The 19,169-nt window shown below is 41.2% G+C and overlaps 1 long non-coding RNA gene across 1 annotated transcript in view; it reads left to right on the top strand.

Moving 5' to 3' along the window:
• Window positions 1–1,378: 1,378 nt before the first annotated feature.
• Window positions 1,379–19,169, top strand: part of LOC108947580 (uncharacterized) — a 62,650-nt gene continuing 44,859 nt past the window's right edge. The window contains exon 1 of the long non-coding RNA XR_011412998.1: window positions 1,379–1,742. This is a non-coding gene — a long non-coding RNA (uncharacterized lncRNA). The remainder of the gene's footprint in view (window positions 1,743–19,169) is intronic.

The raw sequence follows: 19,169 nt of genomic DNA, 5'->3' as shown, positions 1-19,169 counted from the left end.
AAAGTCACTTCACGTTTAGTATTCATTTACCAAAATTGTCGCAGTATACAAGCCAATTTTTTTATTTGTCAGAATTTTAAAATCAAAACCATTTAAAACGAGGAGTTAGAACCGTTCCACATACTTATCATAAAGTTTTGTTAGAGTCAACATTAGCGAAGGTAAACTTGTGATTCAAGTAAACGTTCTAACCGTTAAGTTGTTCATGAAGTTATCTAATTATAGATATTCATGTATTTTTTGATAGATAATTGTAAATCAAAATGTTGTTGGTTGTGATTTTTGTATACGATGTCTTATGCATGATTATTAGTTTGTATGTAATTATCCTATTTATAGATTTCTTATAGATTGTTTTGGTCATTGCATGCATTATGTAACAAAATATTGGTCAGATATTCTAACTCATATCAATTAAAGATCTTATCAATTCAAGATTATGCTTGTCCATATTATATTAATAATTATAAAATTGATATGCCAACTCAAATTTCTCATATATTATAAGAAAATAAATTCACTTGTCACTTTTAATAGTTTGTGTTATTACAAGATTTAAAATTGTGCTATTTAAGAATAGAAGTTGGTAATTGTTGTCATTGCAATTAGCTAGAATTTTGTCAATTTTATTGGTTTAGGTAAATAATTCTCTTATCTCATAAAAATAATCATTATAGGATCATTTTGGTGGTATTTCACATTTGTTATCATAAATATTTTAAGTTAAGATTTGAGGTAGCACGATAATTTGTGAAAATTAAGCGATAAAATCATACAATTGGAAATAAGTTTGGGTTGATTATATCGTATGATGATTGAAAACTTCTATCATGCAGAGTTACATCTTTTATTGAGTTAGCTACATAGGATCAACATTCATTAATTTCAGAAACTTAAATTTTATTGCGTAACTCAAATATAGGTTGTAATATGATATTTATTCAATTTTTAAAAATATTACTCAACGAGATGGACACACGCGCAACGTGCGTATTCTGAAACTAGTATTATATAAAAAGGTAGAGTAAAAAATAAAATAAAATAATTTAATAATAATGAAGGGAGGGATGAGAGAAAAAGACAAGATAACGATGAGACCATACAAAATCGCTCGTTACATAATGTGACACTTTTCATCGATACATAATTTAACGATATGATACAATTAAATTTAAGCAACAATCAAAATGAACATTGTTTTACTGTAACAATATGATACAATTCAAGTGATAACAAACATTTAATTCCCGAAATAATGACAATACCATATAATATCGGACATAATACTTCTTTTCGCAACATCTTTACTACATGCTAAAAGCATTGTAAAGAGGAGACTCAAAATCAACGAAAGAAGAAGAAGAAAAGGAGACCGAAAATCTGTCACATTATTGATGCATGTCAATTTGATTCTCTACACAATCTTCTCCCTGTTTTTCAAACAATGTGCTTGATATATGCAAAAGAGTGACATTTGATTTCCAGTGCTGAATCAAGGAGTACAAAAGAAGTGAATCATTTAATATCAGCAGAAGGTAGCTACTAGCTCCACTAATTTTCATCATTGCATTGTTCGATGGGGTGAATACTAACATTGAAGAAAGCAGGGATCGTCGGATTGGGTTGATATACGATGAGGGAATGTGTAAGCATTCATGCACAAACGATAATCGCTATCTCGAAAGCCCTAATCGAATCTGCTCCATATGTAAAAAGCTCCAGTATTCCGGAATTACTAATAGGTATCGCAGAATTAAACTCAAGATAAATGTGACATCCTCACCGACTTTTTTTTTTTTTTTTGGGCATGAGATCAGCTAGGGTTTATGAGGTGTGATTATGCCAAGATTAAGCTGAATATTTGTCACGACCCCAATTCACTCTCCGTAGGATAGGATGTTATTAAGACTAGGTAAACCTAACAAATTGTGGAATAACATAATAAGAGTCTGAAACTCAAACTTCAATAGTTGTAATAAATGAAAACTACAAGTCAAAGAACTACAATCTCCCAAAAATTGGTAGAAACAAGTCACAAGCTTATAAGAATATATTCTAAGTGTCTTTATACATCAGAGTCTAAAGAGAATAAGGAAAATAACATAATAAGGATAGAAGGGGACTCCGAGATCTACGGACGTTGGCAGATATACCTTAAAGTCTCCGCGTACGGCTAGTTCACTAATGCCTGCTCTGATAGGAAGTACCTGGATCTGCACAAAAATATGTGCAGAAGCGTAGTATGAGTAAACCACAGCGGTACCCAATAAGTGCCAAGCCTAACCTCGGTAGAGTAGTGACGAAGTCAGGTCAGGCCCTACTGAAAATAATAAAAGACAGGGTGAAAAAGTTTAACAATATAATAATAATAAAATGACAATGGGAATGAATTAAGTAAATAGTATATCACAATTAAACTACACAGAATAAGGGCAAAAAATACCTCGTGAAGGAAAAAATAAATTTACAAAATAACATAAATTTACATCTTTAAGGAACACAACAAAATAACCAAAAGCAAATACAACCATAAAGAAATACCAATAAGGGCACTCCTGAGTTGCCTCCTTGTAGTCCCAAATCATAAATAAATTCACAATATCTCATTTTCTTATTTTACCGCGGGAGGCTTCACAATAAATTTTAAAGAAATTATTTTTTTCGAAATAGCATCCCGTGTTTTAGCCACCCTTATCACACCGCATGACTTCTAATAGTTTCCCTACTAGCCACGCGTATCAAGCCACCCTTATCTCACCGCATGCATTTCAACACCCAGACCTTATATCACCGCATGCGTATCAATATCACAATATATCACAATTTGTACCTCAAGTGCCCAAATATTTCAACTTGCCAAAATAAATCAACAACAATAATATTTTTTCACAATAAAGAGCTCACGACTCAATCATAATGAGTACAAAAATCTCACAAAATATTCGGGAATAAATAACTCAATAAAAATAATATTTTACAATTTATAACACGTTGTCTCAATACCAAATTTAAAAATATCAACTACTTTAAATTAATAATAATTCAATTAAGAAATTCAACCTTCGATTAATGTACAGAATAAAAGAAACAAAATTTCAACTAAACAAGTAAGGCAATTAGCAAGAAAAGGTCAGGCAAATTTCAAAAGTATAAAAATAGATCAATGATGATGAATATAACAGGATAAAATGATTTAATTAATATGTAACAGTGATCTACACAATTTAAAGACATAACCTTCCAAATTTAGTCTGTGTATACACTCGTCACCTCGTGTACACGACTTTCAACACATCACATCAATGTCAATCCTAAGGAGAATTTCTCCCACACAAAGTTAGACAAGTCACTTATCTCGAACCGGGTAATTATTTACTTCACTATACCTTTGTCTCGCAAATTGGACTCTAAAAGCCTCGTATCTAGTCACAGTCAATTCAATTCAATCAATACAAATTAATGGAATTAATTCCATATGAAAATACTAATTTTACAACAAAATTTAAAATTTAACTCAAAAATCGCATGTGGGCCCACGTCTCGTAACCCGACAAAAGTTACAAAATATGAATGTTTATTCAACCACGAATTCAACCATATAAATTTTACCAAATTCCGACATCAACCTGACCCTCAAATCTTCAATTTAAACCAAGAGGGTTTTCTAAATCTTCCAACTTAAATCACCAATTAAATGTTAAAAATAACCATGAATTCAGGTAATTTAACCAAAATTGAGTTAATAACACTTAATCCAATATTTTTCTTACAAAATCTCCTGAAAATCGCCTCACCCGAGCTCTTAAAATCTAAAAATGGGTGAAAATGGCCAACCTCCGAATTATAGGTTCTGTCTAGGGCTTTTTGCACTTGCGCCTGTGTGATGACCCAAAAGGTCATCTTATATTTTAGAACTCGAATCTGTGCTCTTAAGCCTTAAAAATCTCATTTTTACTCACCTCGATTTACGTGCGCAGTCCGGATAGGTTTTCAGAAAGCTTTTATGTTGAAAACTAATGAAAATAAGAATTTTTGCCTTAAAAGTTGATTTTAGTTGACTTCGGTCAACATTTTTGGTAAATGGGCCCGGATGAGTGCTTTGACGGTCCCGGTAGGTCCGTATCGAATATATGAGACCTGAGCGTATGCCCGGAATCGAATTCGGAGGTCCCTAACTTGAATTTTGAATTTTTGATGAAAATTAAAAGTTTGAAAATTATTTGTTTTTAAGAATTGATTGATATTTGGCATTATTAGTATCGGGTCCGTATTTTGGTTTTGGAGCCTAGTACAGGTTCATTATGATATTTAAGACATGTCTGTGAAAATTGGTGAGAAACGAAGTTGATTTGACGTGATTCAGACGCCCAGTTGAGAAAATAGAAATTTTAAAGTGTTCTTGAGAATTTCATTTGATTTGGTGCTAAATTTAGAGTTCTAGGTGTTATTTTGGCGATTTGATCGCGTGAGCAGGTCCGTATGATGTTTTTAGACTTGCGTGCATGTTTGATTTGGAGTCCCGAGGGCTCGGGTGCCATTCGGGCGATGCGCGAGTTGAGTTCAAACCTAAACAAGGCTGATGGTGCACCAAACCTGGTGTGCCCGCACCTGCGAGCCTTTGGTCGCAGGTGCGAGCGAAAGCCCCGCATATGCGACCCAGGCCTGGACTTCGTTTTTCCACAGATGCAGACTTTTCTCCGCGGGAGCGGGACCGTAGAAGCGGAACCCTGTCCGCAGGTGCGACCCTAGTTGGCCCAGCCCTTTTTCGCAGAAGCGCACACCCCGTCCGCACATGCGAATGCGCAGGTGCGACCAAAGCACCGCAGTTGCGAAGGTCGCTGGGCAGTGAGCATTTAATTCGGACTCCAACCATTTTTCTTCTCGTTTTCAAAAGGATTGGAGGCCTAGGGCAATTTTTCAAAGATATTTTCTTCCCCAAATCATAGGTAAGTGTTCCTTAACTCGTTTCTTTCAATCTTTTACTTCATTTCACTAGAATTCAACCTAGAAATCTAGAGTTTCATGGTAGAATTAGGGGTTAGGGTAGAAAATATGGATTTCGGGAATTTGGGAATTTAGGCCTCAATTCGGGGTCGGATTCCAAAACTAATTATATATTCGGGCTCGGGGGTGAATGGGTAAGAGGATTTTGATCCGAACCTCGGGTTTTGACCAAGCGGGCCCGGGGTCGATTTTTTCGACTTTTGGAGGAAAATTTTGGAAATTTAATTTATGAAATATAATCGATTCCTTTAGCAATATTTGATATTAATGAGTCATTTTTGAATAGATATGAGTGGTTTAGAGGTGAATTCCAAAGGAAAAGCTGTGATTGAGAATTAAGTGGCCTTCAGAGCGAGGTAAGTGTGGTGTCTAACTTTGGCTTGAGTGAATAGGTATTGTGTGAGTATTTGCTACGTGTTTTGTTGTTGAATACGACGTATAGTTGAGGTGACGAGCATCTATGCGTTGTGGTCGAGCCATAGCATGCGAGTAAAAATCCATTTCTTGCAAATTTGTAGTCTTAAATCTTGTTATCCATGCTTATTGTCGTTGTTGAAATGTTGGAAGACTTGTATCCGGTTCCACCAAGGAAGATAAAATTGTAAATATTGATTTCTTATGAAACTCCTCTCTATCCGTTGTTACTGATTCTGTGAATTGTGAGGAAGAGTGTAAAACACGAAGGGTGATACCGTGCATAATTTAATTATATTGCGAGGAAGAGTGTAAAGCACGAAGGGTGATGCCGTACATAATTTAATTATATTGTGAGGAAGAGTGTAAAGCACGAAAGGTGATGCCGTGCATAATTTATTTATATTGTGAGGAAGAGAGTAAAAGCACGAAGGGTGATGCCGTGCAGTCTTATTTGTTATTTGGTGAGGTTGAGAGTAAAAGCACGAAGGGTGATGCCGTGTAGTTTTCCTTGCTGTTCTAATTTCTCAATTCGTTTAAGGATTTCCGGTTTAATTATGTCTTTTCATTGTACTCACTCTTTATGTTGTATTCCCCCACTGTATGTTTCTAGTCTCGTCACTACTTCGCCGAGGTTAGGTTCGACACTTACCAGTACATGGGGTCGGTTGTACTGATAATGCACTCTGCACTTTTTGTGCAGATTTTGATACTGGCTCAGGTTTATCGAGATTTGCTACTGGTCCGCTGTCCGGAGACTCAAGGTAGATTTGTCGGCGTTCACAGACATTGAAGTCCCCGTCTATCCTTTATGTCTTACTGTTTTCTTTCATTCAGACAGTTGTATTTCCTTCAGACTATTACTTATTATCAATTCTAGAATGTTCGTGAATTGTGACTCCAGATCCGGGTGGTAGTAGTTAATACAGATTTATGATGTTACGCACTTGTTATATTTCATTTTAGTTACTTAAATGTTAATTACTGAACGGAAATAAGAATTAGTAAATGATTCTCTAACGTTGGCTTGCCTAGCAAGTGAAATGTTAGGCGCCATCACGGTCCTGTCGGTAGGAAATTTCGGATCGTGACAGTTGGTATCAGAGCCCTAGATTGCTTAGGTCTCACGATTCACGAGCAAGCTTAGTAGAGTCTGGAGGATCGGTACAGAGACGTCTGTGCTTATCTTCCAGAGGCTATGAAGTTTAGGAACAAGTTTCACTTCTATTTTTCTCCGTCGTGCGATTTTGCTTTCTCAATGCTGATTGAACTCTTCTACTCTTACTCTCTCACAGATGGCGAGAACACGTACCGCTTCCTCAGCTGAGCAGTAGCCAGAGCCTCCAGTGACAGCTCCTACGCAGGGCAGAGGCCGAGGCCGAGGCCATACCAGAGGCCGAGGCAGGCGCAGGGCTTAGCCTAGGGCCCGAACAGCAGCCCCAACAGTGGAGCCTCAGATAGAGCTTGACGAGGAGGTTCCACCCAGACTGTTCCTGCCGGACCAGCTCAGGTTCCGGAAGGGTTCATTGCTACCCCAGTACTTCAGGACGCTTTGGTCCGTTTGGTGGGCCTTATGGAGAGTGTGGCCCAGACTGGCGCATTTCCCATGGCACCAGCATACTCTCAGGCTGGAGGAGAAGCCCAGACTCCCACCACTCCCACTCCAGAGCAAATATCTCCCCAGTATCAGGCTCCAGCAGCTCAGCCAGTCGGATTAGTTCAGCTGGTTATTGCGGCACAGGTCGGAGATGGGCCAGCTATGTCTTCTGAGGCTTTATGGAGATTGGACAGGTTTATCAAGCTCTTTCAGGTTCACTTCAGCGGTGCTCCTTCAGAGGATCCCAGGAGTATCTTGACAGCTGTCACGAAGTTTTACGGAACATGGGTATAGTGGAGACCAATGGGGTCAATTTTGCTGCATTTCAGATGACGGGTTGTGCCAAGAAATAGTGGAGAGATTACTTGTTGACCAGACCAGCTGGGTCGCCTGCTCTTACTTGGGACCAGTTCTCTCAGCTTTTCATAGAGAAATTTTTGCCTATCACATTGAGAAAGGAGCGTCGCCGTCAGTTTGAGCGTCTCCAGCAGGGCATTATGACTGTTACTCAGTATGAGACCCGTTTTATGAATTTGGCCCGTCATGCTATTCTTCTGCTTCCCACCGAGAGAGAGAGAGAGGGGGGGGGGTAAGGAGGTTTATTGATGGACTTGCTCAGCCTATCAGATTACAAATGGATAATGAGACTGGGAGTGAGATTTCTTTTCAGGCGGCTGCTAATGTCGCTAGATGAGTCGAACCGGTTCTTACTCAGGGAGGTCAGGGGTTTGACAAGAGGCATCGTCATTCCGGTGAGTTCAGCGGTGCCTCATCTAGAGGCAGGAGTACTTTTGGTAGAGGCCATCCTCCCAAGCCATTTCATTCAGTGCTCCAGGCATCCCACGGTGCCTCAGATGGTCGTGACCCTCAGATGCATTATTCCGACCAGCTAGCCTATAGTGCACCACCGGCTCCTATTAGTACACCTCCACTCCAGAGTTATCAGGGTGGTTATTCAGGTCGACAGGGTCAGTTTCAGGGTCAGCAGTCATAGCAGCCGAAGTTATGTTATACTTGTGGTGATCCGAGGCACATTGCTAGATTTTGCCCTCAGGCAACGGGCAGCTCACAGCATCAGAGTTCTCATGCCATGGTTCCAGCACCAGTTGCTGCACCACCTGCTCAGCCAGCCAGAGGCAGGGATCAGGCAGATAGAGGTAAAGGCCAAAGAGTTAGAGGTGGAGGTCAGGCCGTTAGAGGTGGAGACCAGCCAGCTAGAGGCCATCCCAGGGACATAGTTCAGGGTGGTGGGGCCCAGTCTCGGTGTTATGCTTTCCCAGCCAGGCCTGAGGCTGAGTCATCTGACGTTGTTATCACAGGTACTGTTTCAGTTTGCAGTAGAGATGCTTCAGTTCTATTTGATCCGGGATCTACTTACTCCTATGTGTCATCATATTTTGCTTCCTATTTGGTTGTGCCCTATGATTCTTTGAGTGCTCCTATGTATATGTCCACACCAGTGGGAGATGCTATTGTTTTAGATCGTGTTTATCGTTCGTGTGTGGTCACCATTGGGAGTCTTGAGACTCGTGTAGATCTCCTACTTCTCGACATGGTTGATTTTGATGTCATACTGGGTATGGATTGGCTGTCACCTTATCATGCTATATTAGATTGTCACGCCAAGACAGTGACCTTAGCCTTGCAGGGGTTGCCTCGATTAGAGTGGAGAGGAAATCTTGGCCATTCTGCCAGCAGGGTTATCTCTTATGTGAAGGCTCGGCATATGGTCGAGAAGGGGTGTCTAGCTTATTTGGCTTATGTCCGCGATTCTAGTGCGGAGGTTCCTTCCATAGATTCGGTGCCGATTGTTTGTGAGTTTCCCGAGGTGTTTCCTGTAGACCTGCAGGGGATGCCACCCGACAGTGATATTGATTTCTGCATTGATTTGTCTCCAGGCACTCAGCTTATTTCCATTTCGCCAAGTCGCATGGCCCCGCCAGAGTTGAAAGAATTGAAGGAGCAGTTGCAAGATTTGCTTGATAAGTGCTTCATTAGACCTAGTGTCTCGCCCTTGGGTGCACCTGTGTTATTTGTGAAGAAGAAAGATGGATCGATGAGGATGTGTATAGATTATCGGCAGTTGAACAAAGCCACCATCAAGAACAAATATCCATTACCGAGGATTGATGATTTATTTGATCAGATTTAGGGTGCCAAGGTGTTTTCAAAGATTGATTTGAGATCTGGCTACCATCAGTTGAGGATTAGGGCATCCGATGTTCCTAAGACAGTTTTCGGACTCGGTATGAGCATTATGAGTTTCTAGTGATGTCATTTGGGCTGACAAATGCCCCAGCAGCATTAATGGATTGGATGAACAGGGTGTTCAAAACCTACCTGGATTCCTTTGTGGTTGTGTTTATTGATGATATCTTGGTCTACTCCCACAGTCGAGAGGAGCATGAGCAGCACCTTCGGATCATTCTTCAGACTCTGAAAGACAGCCAATTATATGCTAAGTTCTCAAAATGCAAATTTTGGTTGAGTTCAGTTGCTTTCTTAGGTCACGTTTTATCAGCAAAGGGTATTCAGGTGGATCCTAAGAAGATTGAGGCAGTTCAGGACTGGCCTAGACCCACATTAGCTACAGAGATCCGTAGTTTCCTGGGTTTGGCGGGCTATTACCGTCGATTTGTGGAGGGGTTTTCATCCATAGCAGCCCCGTTGACCAGATTGACCCAGAAGGGTGCCCCGTTCAGGTGGTCAGACGAGTATGAAGCGAGCTTTCAAAAGCTCAAGACTGCTTTGACTACAACACCGGTATTGGTGTTACCCACAGGTTCAGGATCTTATATAGTATATTGTGATGCATCTCGTATTGGTCTGGTTGCGGTGTTGATGCAGGGTGGCAAGGTTATTGCATATGCTTCGCAGTAGCTGAAGGTTCACGAGAAGAATTACCCTGTTCATGATCTAAAGCTGGCAGCCATTGTTCATGCGCTGAAGATTTGGAGGCACTATCTTTACGGCGTGCCATGTGAGGTATTCACTGATCATCGGAGCTTGCAGTATTTGTTCAAGAAGAAGAAACTCAATTTGAGGCAGAGGAGGTGGCTGGAGCTATTGAAAGACTATGATATCACCATATTATATCATCCCGAGAAGGCCAACGTGGTGGCCGATGCTTTGAGTAGGACGTCAGTCAGTATGGGTAGCCTTGCATATATTCTAGTTGGGGAGATACCGCTTGCATTGGATGTTCAGGCCTTGGCCAACCAGTTCGTGAGGTTAGATGTTTCTGAGCCCACCCGTGTTCTAGCTTGTACAGTTGCTCGGTCTTCTTTGTTTGAGCGCATCAGAGATCGGCAGGATGACGATCCTCATTTACTTGTCCTTAGAGACACAGTGCGGCACGGTGATACCAAGTAGGTTACTGTTGGAGATGACGGAGTTTTGAGGATGCAAGGTCGTATTTGTGTGCCTAATGTGGATGGACTTCGTGAGTTGATCCTTGAGGAGTCCCACAGTTCCCGGTATTCTATTCATCCGGGTACCGCCAAGATGTATCAGGACTTGAGGCAACATTATTGGTGGAGGCGAATGAAGAAGGACATCATTGCCTTTGTAGCTCAGTGCCTAAATTGCCAGCAGGTAAAGTGTGAGCATCAGAGACCTGGTGGCTTACTTCAGAGGTTAGATATTCCTGAGTGGAAGTGGGAGCGTATCACTATGGACTTTGTTGTTGGACTCCCAAGGACTCAGAGGAAGTTCGATGCAGTTTGGGTAATTGTGGACAGGCTGACTAAGTCGGCGCATTTCATTCCCAAGGCAGTTACCTATTCCTCGGAGCGGTTGGCAGAGATTTATATTCGTGAGATCGTCCGTCTTTACGGTGTGCCCGTGTCCATCATTTCTGATCGAGGTACGCAGTTTACCTCGCACTTTTGGAGGGCAGTTCAGCGTTAGTTGGGTACGCGGGTTGAGTTAAGCACAACATTTCATCCGTAGACGGACGGGCAATCCGAGCGTACTATTCATATCTTGGAGGATATGCTCCGCGCCTGTGTTATTGATTTTGGAGGTTCTTGAGATCAGTTTTTGCCATTAGCGGAGTTTGCCTACAATAACAACTACCAGTCGAGCATTCAGATGGCTCCCTATGAGGCATTATATGGTAGACCGTGCAGGTCGCCAATTGGGTGGTTTGAGCCGGGGGAGGCTCGGTTATTGGGTACAGATTTAGTACAGGATGCCTTGGAGGTCAAAATTATTCAGGATCGACTTCGCACAACTCAGTCCAGGCAGAAGAGTTATGCTGACCGTAGAGTTCGTGATGTTGCACTCATGGTCGGAGAGAGAGTGTTATTTCGGGTATCACCCATGAAGGGTGTAATGAGGTTCGGAAAATAGGGCAAGTTGAGCCCTAGGTATATTAGACCTTTTGAGATTCTGGAGAGAGTGGGAGAGATGGCTTATAGGCTTGCGTTGCCACCTAGTTTATCAGCTGTTCATCCGGTATTCCATGTGTCCATGCTTCGAAAGTATCACGACGATACGTCCCATGTGTTAGATTTCAGCTCTGTCCAGTTAGACAAGGATTTGACTTACGAGGAGGACCCGGTGGCAATTCTAGCCCAGCAAGTTTGCCAGTTGAGATCAAAGAGTTACCCTTTAGTTCGAGTGCAGCGGAGCGGTCAGCCTATTGAGGCAGCTACTTGGGAGTCCGAGTCCGATATGCGGAGTAGATATCCCCACCTTTTCACCGGCCTAGGCACTTTTCTATGTCCGTTCGAGGACGAACGATTGTTTTAAAAGTGGAGAATGTGATGACCCAAAAGGTCATCTTATATTTTAGAACTCGAATCTGCGCTCTTAAGCCTTAAAAATCTCAATTTGTTACCCTCGATTTGCGTGCACAGTCCGTGCAGGTTTTCGGAAAGCTTTTATGTTGAAAACTAATGAAAATATGAATTTTTGCCTTAAAAGTTGATTTTAGTTGACTTCGATCAATGTTTTTGGTAAATGGGCCCGGATCCTTACTTTGACGGTCCCGGTAGGTCCATATCGAATTATGGGACCTGTCCGTATGCCCGGAATCGAATTCGAAGGTCCCTAGCATGAGTTATGAATTTTTGATAAAAATTAAAAGTTTGGAAATTATTTATTTTTAAGAATTGATTGATTTTTGGCATTGTTAGTATCGGGTCCGTATTTTGGTTTCGGAGCCCGATACAGGTTCATTATGATATTTAAGACATGTCTGTGAAATTTAGTGAGAAACGGAGTGGATTTGACGTGATTCGGACGTCCTGTTGAGAAAATAGAAATTTTAAAGTGTTCTTGAGAATTCCATTTGATTTGGTGCTAAATTTAGAGTTCTAGGTGTTATTTTGGCGATTTGATCGCGCGAGTAGGTCCGTATGATATTTTTAGACTTGCGTGCATGTTTGGTTTGGAGCCCCGAGGGCTCGGGTGCCATTCGGGCGATGCGCGAGTTGAGTTCAAACCTCAACAAGGCTGCTGGTGCACCAAATCTGGTGTGCCCGCACCTGCAAGCCTTTGGTCGCAGGTGCGAGCGAAAGCCCCGCAGATGCGACCCAGGCCCGGACTTCATTTTTCTGCAGATGCGGGCTTTTCTCCGCAGGAGCGGGACCGCAGAAGCGGAACCCTGTCCGCAGGTGCGGCCCCAGTTGGCCCAGCCCTTTTTCGTAGAAGCGCACACCCCGTCCGCACATGCGGATGCGCAGGTGTGACCAAAGCACCGCAGGTGCGAAGGTCGCTGGGCAGTGCGCATTTAATTCGGACTCCAGCCATTTTTCTTCTCGTTTTCAAAAGGATAGGAGGCCTAGGGCGATTTTTCAAAGACATTTTCTTCCCCAAATCATAGGTAAGTGTTCCTTAACTCTTTTCTTTCAATCTTTTACTTCATTTCACTAGAATTCAACCTAGAAATCTAGAGTTTCATGGTAGAATTAGGGGTTAGGGTAGAAACTAAGGATTTCGGGAATTTGGGGATTTAGACCTCAATTCGGGATCGGATTCCAAAACTAATTACATATTCGGGTTCGGGGGTGAATGCGTAAGAGGATTTTGGTCCGAACCTCGGATTTTGACCAAGCGGGCCCGGGGTCGATTTTTTCGACTTTTGGAGGAAAATTTTGAAAATTTAATTTATGAAATATAATCGATTCTTTTAGCAATATTTGATATTAATGAGTCATCTCTGAATAGATACTAGTTGTTTAGAGGTGAATTCCAAAGGAAAAAACTGTGATTGAGAATTAAGTGGCCTTCAGAGCGAGGTAAGTGTGGTGTCTAACTTTGGCTTTAGGGAATAGGTATTGTGTGAGTATTTGCTACGTGTTTTGTGGTTGAATACGACATATAGTTGAGGTGACGAGCATCTATGCGTTGTGGTCGAGCCATAGCATGCGAGTAAAAATCCATTTCTTGCAAATTTGTAGTCTTAATTCTTGTTATCCATGCTTATTGTTGTTGTTGAAATGTTTAAAGACTTGTATCCGGTTCCACCAAGGACGATAAAATTGCAAATATTGATTTCTTGTGAAACTCCTCTCTACCCGTTGTTACTGATTCTGTGAATTGTGAGGAAGAGTGTAAAGCACGAAGGGTGATGCCGTGCATAATTTAATTATATTGCGAGGAAGAGTGTAAAGCACGAAGGGTGATGCCGTACATAATTTAATTATATTATGAGGAAGAGTGTAAAGAACGAAGGGCGATGCCATGCGTAATTTATTTATATTGTGAGGAAGAGAGTAAAAGCACGAAGGGTGATGCCGTGCAGTCTTATTTGTTATTTGGTGAGGTTGAGAGTAAAAGCATAAAGGGTGATACCGTGCAGTTTTCCTTGCCGTTCTAATTGCTCAATTAGTTTAAGGATTTCCGTTTTAATTATGTCTTTTCATTGTACTCACTCTTTATGTTGTATTTCCCTACTGTGTGTTCCCCTCCCGTTATTTCTGCATTTATTGCTTTACTTATTGTTGTTGCCTCTAGTATTATTATACTGCTCAGGTTATATATGGGTGTCTTGTCCTAGCCTCGTCGCTACTTCGCTGAGGTTAGGTTCGACACTTACCAGTACATGGGGTCGGTTGTACTGATGCTGCACTCTGCACTTTCTGTTCAGATTTTGATACCGGCTCAGGTTGATCGAGATTTGCTACTGGTCCGCTCTCCGGAGACTCAAGGTAGATCTGTCGACGTTCATTGACCTTGAAATCCCCATCTATCCTTTATGTCTTACTGTTTTCTTTTATTCAGACAGTTGTATTTCCTTCAGACTATTACTTGTTGTAAATTCTAGAATGTTCATGAATTGTGACTTCAGATTCGGGTGGTAGTAGTTAATACATATTTATGATATTCCGCACTTGTTATATTTCATTGTAGTTAATTAAATGTTAATTAGTGAACGGAAATAAGGAATTGGTAAATGATTCTCTAACGTTGGCTTGCCTAGCAAGTGAAATGTTAGGTGCCATCACGGTCCCGTCGGTGAGAAATTTTGGGTTGTGACAGCCTGACTTAGCCGCATCTGCGGGCTCGCAGGTGCGACCTAAAATTTCACACCTGCGCTGCCCAGCTTCCTCCTCATTTTTTGCTTCTGCGGTCTTCTCTTCGCACCTGCGACCTCGCAGGTGTGGGCAAATTCTTCACACCTGCGAGAACTGCCCAGTCCCACTCTTGGACACTTCTGCGGTGGAATGTGCGCACGTGCGGCTTCGCACCTGCGATCAAAAGCTTCGGAGGTGCGATCACACCAGTAGGCAAAATTTCTAACAGTGATTTTAAGTCCGAATTTGATCCGTTAAACATCTGGAATCCACCCGAGGCCCTCAGGACCTCAACCAAATACACCAACAAGTCCTAAAACATCATACAAACTTAGTCGAAACCTCAATTCACATCAAACAATGCTAAAACCACGAATCATACTCCAATTCAAGCTTTAATGAAACTTAAAAATTCCAACTTCTACATTCGATGCCGAAACCTATCAAATCAAGTCTGGTTGCCTCAATTTTGCACACAAGTCATAAACGACATAACGGACCTATTCAAATTTTCGGAATCAGATTCCGACTCTGATATCAAAAAGTCAACTACCCAGACAAACTTCCAAACTCAAATTTCTATTTTAGCCATTTCAAGCCTAATTTAACTACGGACCTCCAAATAATTTCCGGACATACTCCTAAGGCCAAAATCACCATACAGAGCTATTAAAATCATCAAATTCTATTCTGGAGTCATTTTCATATAAGTCAACATCCGGTTAACCTTTTCAACTTAAGCTTTCAACCTTGAGACTAAGTGTCCCAATTCATTCCAAAATCTCTCCGGACCCGAACCGACTACCCTGGTAAGTTACATAATAGTTATAAAGTACAAAATGAACAGTAAATGGGGCTACAACTCTTAAAAACGACCGGCTGGGTCGTTACATCGTCCACATCTTAAAAAAATATTAGTCCTCGGACGGGTTTAGAATTATACCTGAAGTGGTGAAAAGATGAGGATAACAACTGCGTATATCATGCTTGGTCTCCTAAGTCGCCTCCTCGACCGGATGACCCCTCCACTGTAGTTTTACTGAAGCAATGCTTTTCAATCTCAACATTCTAACATGTCTGTCCAAAATGGTCGTTGGCTCCTCAACATAAGACAGATCCTTATCCAATTGGACTGATCTGAAGTCTAACACATAAGATGGATCGTCGTGATACTTCCGGAGCATGGAAATATAGAACACTAGATGAACTGTAGTGAGACTAGGTGGTAGTGCAAGTGTGTAAGCCACCTCTCCAATCCTTTTCAAGTATCTCAAAAGGCGCAATATACCTAGGGCTCAACTTGTCCTTCTTCCCAATTCTCATAACACCCTTCATGGGCAAAAATCGGAGCAAGACCCGATCACTAATCATGAATGCAACATCACGAATCTTCTGATTTGCATAATATTTTTGTCTAGATTGGGCTGTACGAAGTCGATCCTGAATCAATTTAACCTTTTCCAAATCATCCTGAACCAAGTCCGTACCCAATAGCCTAGCGTCACCTGGCTCGAACCAACCCACTAGAGACCGGCACCGCCTCCCATATAAGGCCTCAAATGGCGCCATCTGAATGCTCGATTGATAACTGCCGTTGTAAGCAAACTTCACAAGTGGTAAGAACTGATCCCACACACCCCCAAAATCTATCACACACGCACTAAGCATATCCTCCATTATCTGAATAGTGCGCTCGGACTGTCCGTCCGTCTGAGGGTGAAATGTTGTACTCATTTCTACCCGAGTACCCAACCCTCGCTATATAACCCTCTAGAACCGTGATGTAAACTGCGTGCCCTGGTCAGAGATTATAGATACTGGTATGTCATGAAGCCTCACAATCTCACGAATATAAGCCTGACCCAGCTGCTCCGAAGAGTAAGTAGTAACCACAAGAATGAAATGAGCTGACTTGGTCAATCTATCCTCAATCACCCAAACTGCATCGAACTTCCTCTGAGTCTGTGGGAGCCCAACAATGAAATCCATAGTGATCCGTTCCCATTTCTATTCTGGAATCTCTAACTTCTGAAGCAATCCACCCGGTCGCCGATGCTCATACTTCACTGGCTGGAAATTTAGGCACCGAGCTACATATTTCACTATCTCTTTATTCATCCGCTTCCACCAATAGTGCTGTCTAAAGTTATGATACATCTTTGCAGTACCCGGATGAATGGAGTATAGCGAACTGTGAGCCTCCTGGAGAATCAACTCACGTAAACCATCTACATTGGGCACACATAGCCTGCCCTGCATTCGTAATACACCGTCATCTCCAATAGTGACTTCCTTGGCATCACCGTGCTGGACCGTGTCCTTAAGGACAAGCAGGTGGGGGTCATCATACTTACGCTCTCTAATACGATCATAAAGAGAAGATTGAGAAACCACACAAGCCAAAACTCAGCTCGGTTCGGAAACATCCAATCTAACAAACTGGTTGGCCAAGGCCTGAACATCCAAGGCTAATGGCCTCTCCGCTACCGGTAAATATGCTAAGCTTCCCAAACTCTCCATCTTATGACTCAAGGCATCTGCCACCACATTGGCCTTTCCGGGATGATAGAGAATAGTAATATCATAATCCTTAAGCAACTCCAACCACTTCCGCTGCCGCAAATTAAGATCCTTCTATTTAAACAAATGTTGTAGATTCCGGTGGTCAATATAAACCTCACAATGGACACTGTACAAATAATGCCGCCAAATCTTCAAGGCATGAACAATAGCTGCTAACTCAAGGTCGTGGACCGGATAGTTATTCTAATGTACTTTTAACTATGTGGACGTATAGGCAATCACCCTACCATCTTGCATCAACATTGTGCCAAGACCAATACGCGATGCATCACAATATACAGTATAAGACCCTGAACCTGTAGGTAACACCAATACTGGGGATGTAGTCAAAGCTGTCTTGAGCTTTTGAAAGCTCTCCTCACATTCCTCGGTCCACCTGAACGGAGCAACCTTCTGAGTCAATTTGTTCATAAGTGCAGCAATAGAAGAGAAACTGTCATGACCCAAAATCCCACCACTAGCATCGTGATGGCACCTAGTCTCTAAGAATAGGAAAGCCGATTTCCATTACATTTCAAAGCCATTTTTTTAATAAACGAAACCAATAATGAAAATAATTATAACAACCTCCCAAGACTGGTAGTACTGAGTCACGAACTCTAACATAATACATGAAATGATCTCAATGATCGAATACTCAATACTGTTTGATTAAAAATTAACAGTACAATAAAATGAACAAACTCCAAGGGACTGCGATGACCAAGCAGCTTTACCTTGAATCCTTGCGATCACACTCTAACTCTGTTTAGGTCCGATACCTCTAATACCCGGCTCTGCACAAAAATGTGCAGAAGTATAGTATGAGTATACCACGGTCGGTACCCAGTAAGTATCAAGACTAACCTTAGTGGAGTAGAGACGAGGTACAGTCAAGACACTCACTAGTCAAATAACCTGTACAATATAGCAGTATACAATAGTACTGGAAAACAACTAGCAATGATAACAACAAACTCAACCAGTGATATAACAACAAGGCAATAAGAACATCATAATTATTACTCAGGCGAATAAGGAACACAAGTACAATCAACAAGTCAAGTCCTTCAAATATAAATCCTTCACATATTATTCTTTAAGATAAATATCTTTCGAATATACTTTTTTTTGAATAATTATCTTTCAAATATAATTCTTTTCAATAAATATATTTTCAAGTAAAAGTCACCAGGTGACACCTCATTTCACAGTCATAAAAATTACGGGTCTCAGCCCACTTTCATATTTTTCACGACACCTCGTGCCTATATTTCCATCACCATCACACCGACAACTCACGTGCCAATAATAAAATCATCATATTTCTCCCCGACACCTCATGCCCGTATTATTTTAATAACTGCATGGACAACTCACGTACAAAAATGTCAATGTATATAAGATCCGCATGATCAATTTATTTTCAATAAGGTAAGGTTAAAAATCTTTAAATCAAGTAAGAAATCAACAAAAAGATAAGTTTATTTTAGAAATCGTTTGAGTGAGGAAAAAAATGGCATTTCCATTAAAACAAAGCATCAGCTAAACTACTGATTTGGATATAGAATTTATTAAATTAAACATACTAGAAAATTTTCTTTTATTTAAAATAACTCAATCATCAAAAACAAGTACAACCCAAAAATACAAATCCTCAAAGTCTCGTACGAAAAAAATCAAGGTCAACACAATACATCAAGAAATATAAAACACTTAATATAAAGTCAAATAATACATCACAGAATATACAAGAATTTACAAATTATGGAAAAATAAAATAACCAAAGGCAAGTGCATCCATAGAAATATATCAACAAAAGGGCACTCCCGAAGTACTGCCTCGTAGTCCCAAAAGTAAATATGCAAGACCGGGGAATCTCCCGAGGTACCGCCTCGTAGTCCCAAAAGTAAATATATAAGACAGGGAGAATCTCCCAAGGTACCACCTCGTAGTCCTAAAAATAAATATGCAAGACAGGGGAATCTCCCGGAATACCGTTCTGTAGTCCCAAAGTAAATATGCAAGGCAGGGGGGTCTCTCGGAATACCGTTCCGTAGTCCCAAAG

The sequence above is a fragment of the Nicotiana tomentosiformis genome, chromosome 12 (genome assembly GCF_000390325.3).
Source record: "Nicotiana tomentosiformis chromosome 12, ASM39032v3, whole genome shotgun sequence".
In the NCBI taxonomy this organism is placed as follows: domain Eukaryota; kingdom Viridiplantae; phylum Streptophyta; class Magnoliopsida; order Solanales; family Solanaceae; genus Nicotiana; species Nicotiana tomentosiformis.
Note: the sequence above shows the minus strand (reverse complement) of the source record. Positions and strands in the feature narration are given on the sequence as shown.